We start from the raw sequence: 6,300 nt of genomic DNA, 5'->3' as shown, positions 1-6,300 counted from the left end.
TATTTCAGACATCAGTGTTCCTAGTGGTGTTGGGGTTCCAGATTGTGTACCCTTGCATCAGACTGTGTAGCTGTTGCACTTGTGATTCTGTATTAGAAGTTTAGACACCCAATTTCTCTATTTGGTTACTCTGGGGTAGCAATGTCCAAATATTTACATATCAAAAAACAGATTATTTTATTAAAATTATTACTTTTATTTCTTCTTTATGTTATACTTGGAGCATTGTATGCATTTTTGAGTATGTGTGTCAGATTTCATTTTCTATGAATTTCATTTCAGCATAGGAAAGGAGGCATTACAAAATACTTCTTAGGAAAGAAGTTAGATCAAACAAGATTGAGATTCTCTAGCTTCCAGAATAAAATCTAGAAAGCTTAGCCTGGCACTTAAAATCCTTTATAATCAGATCCAAAACCCGCTTTTATGGACCTGTCTCCAGGCAACATCCCTGGACCTCGTCCTTCAGCCATACCAAGGTAATTATTTATTTTTCAAACACACCAAGCAATAGTAATAGCACATAGTGCTTACAATATGCCAGGCTCTGTGCTATGTGCTTTACCGTGAGGATGTCTTTTTAATGATTGAGACAAGCCAGTGAGGCATAGATACTCTTCGTACCCCCATTGTACAAGTTGGGAAACTGAGGTCACAATTAGTGATGGAGCTGGGATTCAAACCAAAGCAATCTAGTGCCAGTCACTGCTCTTCACTGAGACTGTATTGTCTCCTAGGGGGATACCCCTGGCTCCCTGGTCCTTTCTCCCAGAATGCTCGTCCCATCTCTCGTGATCTGTCCAAGTGGTGCGGCCTTCACAACTTCATTTTTGGTGTCACTTCATTTATCCTTGCTGGATCCCTCCACTTGGAATTAATTTCATTCCCTAGTGCTCCCATTGCACCTGATCTATGGTTTTTATTATGTCTACACTTTTAAAAACTGGGATGATAAATTGCTATATACCGTTCATGCCTCTCCTTCTCCAACAGTTACTCAGCTGGGTTGTGGATTATGTTTACATCCCAGGCTACCTCCCCCAATCTTCAAGACTGTCCCAACCCACCCACTGGCTGGCACTGGGGTAAACATAAGCAAAGTGATTTAGCTACACACACACACACACACACACACACACACACACACACACACACCATTTATAATCGGAATGTAATGTCATCAAAAGGACACTTCGTTGTCAGGAACAGGGATCAAAATGCCTCAGGGATTCTCTCCCTTACCCACCTTGGTAGGACATACTCTTCCATCTCTCCCTTCCTCTTTTCCAGTAACTGTCACTCCCTCAGGCTCCTACAGGCCATGGAGACCTAACCACTGTCTCCTACCTGGGCCACTGCCACCACTGTTTCAGCTCACAGAAAGTGGGTCTTTTCTCACCCTCCCCCACTAGAAAATCTGACATTTCCCCCCAAGGATGTGCCAGTCGTGGGATCGACATAACAGCATTCCGTGGCCAGATGTACAGAATTTAGGTCTTCTGACCATCCAGAGTTATTTGTGCTTCTAATCTCCTCTGCCACCACAGGTCAAGGGAGAAACTGGGTGACGATCTTGCATCTTCACCCTAGTTTTGAGCAGTTCTGGTTCTCCCAGTGCTCCAACTATCGTGCTGCAGTAACCCAAAAGTTGCTGGCTTAGCACAGCAATCATTTCTATCCTTTGCGGGTCTGGAGGTGACTGAGTTCAGCTAAGTGGTTCTCATTCAGGGTCCTTCATACAGTTGCAGTCAGCAGCTGGGCCCGGGCTATCTTGGAGGCTTTCTCACTCATATTTCGAGCAATTGTTGCTGGAACCCCAGCTGGGGTCAGGGCTAACTTCATGGGATGTCACTTATGCAGCTGCACAAGGCCCCACACTTAGAAGGGTTCTACGTTTGATGTGATTCTCTGTTATCACCATTTAAATTCTTAATTTTTGAATAAGAGGCCCTGCATTTTCATTTTGCAATAGAGCTTGCAAATTAGGTAGCCAGTCTTAACTGGGGCTGTTGGCCATCTACCTTACCCGTGGCCTTTCCATGTGGCTTGGGCATTCTCATGATGGCTGGATTCCAGAGTGTGAGAGTTGCAAGAGAGAGCCAGGTAGAAGCAGTTGTGATTCTGAACTTTTATGACTGAACCTAAAGCCTCCTCTTAGAGTGGCAAGGTCACAGTGTAAGAAGAGCACATGGGATGGGAGATACTGTCACAGCTGTCTTTGAAAAATGCAGTTTGACCCATGCAGTCATGAGCAGTCTCTATCCCTGGCCTCAACCTCCCCATCTGCAGAAGGAGCCCAGGGGTTCAGTTCCCCTCTGGGAAAAAAAGCCATTGGAGAATTGGGACCTTGGTCCTTGAAGCTACTCCCAACTTTCCCCCTCCCAGGTCGTTTACCAAGTACTCAGAGGATCTGGAACCCTGCCCATCAGGCCAGGAACTCTGAATGTCTACTCCCCTGGAGGGCTGACATCTCTGAGGAAGGCAGGGACTCAGCACCCTGACATCTGTTTCTCCTGCCGGCATCTCTGCTTGGCTAATGATTCTTCTTCTTTCATTTCTCCCTGGGGCATATTGTTGTCTTTCTCATTAACTTCCCCTCAACTCCCAGCAAGGTCCCTAGACTCTCAGCTCTGTTAATTCCCCTGTAATCCCCTGGCAACCCAGGAAGCTAATTAAATTGTGAGTTTGTGCGCTCACTCTGTCAATCTCTGAATCTCTCTTCCTTTTTCCTTTCTTACTAGCACCGTGTCGATCAGATCCACCTGGATAGTTTTGAAAGCTTTCTCGCATGTCTCCCTGCCCCACTGATCTTCTGTCTCCTGTCTTTCACTCTGCAGCCAGAGTAATCTTACAACACAGCTCTGCGCAGTCTCCCCTCTGCTGCCAGATAAACAGAGCTCCTTAGCTCGCATTTAAGCCCCACATACCTTACCTGCCATAACTTCCTTCTGCGAACCTTGTCTTCCTGAAGTGAGCGTACAGTTCCCTCCCCAAGCCCCCACTACGCCACCTCCACCTCTTTGTTCAGATTCTTAACCTTTGACTGGATCCCACCCCCCCACTCCTCCATCCCATTATGTCAGATCCTCACCATTATTTCGAAATAGCCTCCCCTGTGACACTGTCCCTGATTCCCCCAAGGAGAAGTCTCTCCCTCCTTGAGCTCTCAAAGTACTTTACAGTTCTCTCCTGACTCTGATCTCTTTTTCACCTATTATGGTTTCTATGTCCACATCCAGCTACTCTCACTGAATAATTAGCTCCTTTAGGGCAGGGTCTCTAAGTCTTACTCATCTCAGCTTCTGAGCACCTACCTAACACTGTGCCTTAGAACACTTCATTGTTGTCTCCAGGCCCTAAGTGGCAGCTGAAGCTCCAGCCTTCATGTATACATTCCAAGAAGAGAAGAGGGAGGGCAAAAAGAATGGACATCCCAGCAGAGTCCGTCCCTGTAAAGCCCTTTCTCTTTTAATACATTGCTTACATCCCATTGATCATGCCTAGCTGCAGGAGAAACTGGCTACACTGACTCCCTTCAAACTCAAGAGCTCATCTCTCATTTTGTAGATGAAAAGATAAGTCCCAGAGAGGATTAGATTAGAGAGGCCGTAGAGCTAAAGACCGAGTTTTGTAGATTGACAGACCTGAGTTTGAATCCTCCTGTATCAACCTCTTTATTCCTCATTTGTAGAATTGGATTAATGGTACCTACTGCATGGGGATGTTAAGAAAATTAAACAAGGCAATAGATGTGAAAAAGCACTAAACACAGTGTGAAACTCAGTTACTGTTCACTGTCCTAGTTGGGGTTCCCTCAGAAGTAGACCCTGAGACAAAGACTTGGGTGCAATTAGTTTATTTAGGTGATCCCAAGAAGCAGGGTGAGGGAGTGGGCACGTGAGACAAGGGAGAGAGAAAAGCAAATAAAGCATACAGATGTAAGTAGGTTTTCCCCATGGTTGACTTAGGTTTCATTCCTCTGGAGTCTTCTCAGATCAGAACATGCCTGGGGATTGGTAACTGTCCCACTGAGAGACACAAAGCTGGAGAATTTATCCAGAGACACAGGAGCCTCCTTGGTTGAAGGTTGCCCCAGGGGTATTAACTCTCTACCTCCAGCCTGCCCCACACTCACTTCCCCAGCTAAAAATGCCCCAGGGGAGACCCAAGAAGTTTGGCAGGTTCTAAAAGTATTTGCAGATGACCTGTATGTAGGCCTGGGCTTGTAGGTGGTGCACTGATAGCATCTGCTACACTCAGTAAAAGGACCTGCTCATAAAAGTATTGTGTTGTGGTAGCTGTACAACCGAGGAGCAGGCAGACCTACAGCCTGGCCCAGGGCTCTTCTCTCTGAATCCTGTGCCACCTCCTAACTTCCATTCTGACACACCCCACGCCTGCCACTCAGGCTGCCCTAGACACCCGTCAGCTCATGGCACCTCCTCCTTGTCCCTTTCCCAGTGGTCTCCACCCACTCCCAGTCCACTGAAGCAAATCTGCTGTCATCCGCCTCAGTCACCTGACTCCATCCCCAACCCTGACTTATCTGGAGAAACTTTTGGTACACTCAGGGAAAAGTGTCACATGGTTTTCAGCCAGAGCCAGGCCCCCACTGGGATTTAATGGTCCTGCCTGGAAAGCCCTGTCCTCTCCCCTCTCTTCCCACCATTGGAATCACACCTTCAAAAGGCGCCTTCAAGATGGGAGCCCTGCCCTCCCGGTCGAAAAAAGATCTATGCTCTAAGAAGGGCTGTTGTTACTAGAGGTGGCTTTCTTCCTTCCCCAGAACATCCTGCAACATCCCCATGTGGCTTGTCTCCCTCTCATTCTGCCTCATACCCTCCTCACAGGTCTTTTCAAACTGGTGAAGGAGACAGGGCTAAACAGTTGCTTCACCCTATGCCTCTGAATACTCCCATGCCCTGCCTGAGACACCTCTGCTCACTTCTTTCTTTTAAGGCAGGAGTCCCAACCACCGGGCTCTGGACTGGTACCTGTCTATGGCCTGTTAGGAACCAGGCCGCACAGCAGGGGGTGAGCTGCAGGCAAGCAAGCCAAGCTTTATCTGTATCTGCAGCCGCTCTACAGAGCTAGCTAGCATCACCGCCTCAGCTCCACTGGGATCATCAGGCATTTGATTCTTATAGAAGCGTTGATCCTTACTGCCAAAAAGATCAGGGACCACTGTTTTAAGGCACACGTTCATTCATTCACCATTCACCTAACACCCTGAAGAAAACTCAGTGAGCCAATTGTTATCAACACCTTCATGAGGACTAACACCTATTAAATTAACTAGGATTATATAAGTTTGGGGAGTGACAAAAGAGAAGCTCCAGAGGGCAGTTTCATGGGGCACCAGGATTCTCAGCGACCACACAGAAGATGTGTGGCAGAGCCAGGACTGGAGACCAGGCATCCTGCCTGAGTCACCCAGGGCAGGTGAAGGGCACCAGCAACTGGAAGCTCAGAGTGGGGCTCTTCCAAAGTCATCCACACAGTCTACTTAGTGCCAGGCAGGTAGTCACCTCCACAGCGGTCATGAGAGGGCAGCCGCCCTGATGAAGGGAGTTTGAGCTCCCTAGGTGGGGTCAAAGCCCAGAGTGGGGCCATTGGAAGGGGCTCTGGTGAGTGCCGAGGTGGGAAGACAGCTGTTCCCAGCCCTGCTGTCCTGGATGTTGCCACCCCTGCCCCAGCTAGGCAGGCTGTCAGCGTTCCTCTGCAAACAGGCCCTTCGAGCTCTGCCATTGCCCTAAAGGCACTGGAAAAACAGCCTTGCTAGCCAAAACCCAGTCCTGCCCTAAGGACTCCCTTTATTCCTCACCCGCTCTCCATGGGGGGCCGGGACTGACCCGCTGATGTCGGGAGCTTTCTCTTCCTCATTCCTTACTAACCGACTCTGGGCATTTCCAGATTTGAAGGTGAGGAAGAAAAATTAGGTCACTTTAAGCCCTTCCTTTAACTGGTGACATTGACCCATTTATCCTCTTTCCTCAGATCCCCTCCCCCAATGCCACTCAGCCTGAACATCTGTCCCAGCCAAAATCTCACCTTCCACTGTCCTTGCAGCCCAGATGGTAGGCCAGTCTCTGTGTCCTGCCTCAGTCCCCTCTCCTTAAACCAGGGAAGACGGTGATCTGTAGAGTGCCCTGGGCCACCCCCAGTTCAGCCTCTGCCTCAGGCCTCAGTTTTACAAAATTCTTGGGCCTCAGTTTCCCCACCTGCAAATTTGAACTAATGATACCTGCGCACTAGATCCAGAGGGATGAAGCTCCAGGGAGGTCACGGATGAGGAAGGGC

Source organism: Pteropus alecto, unplaced genomic scaffold, assembly GCF_000325575.1.
Source record: "Pteropus alecto unplaced genomic scaffold, ASM32557v1 scaffold71, whole genome shotgun sequence".
NCBI lineage: Eukaryota > Metazoa > Chordata > Mammalia > Chiroptera > Pteropodidae > Pteropus > Pteropus alecto.
Note: the sequence above shows the minus strand (reverse complement) of the source record.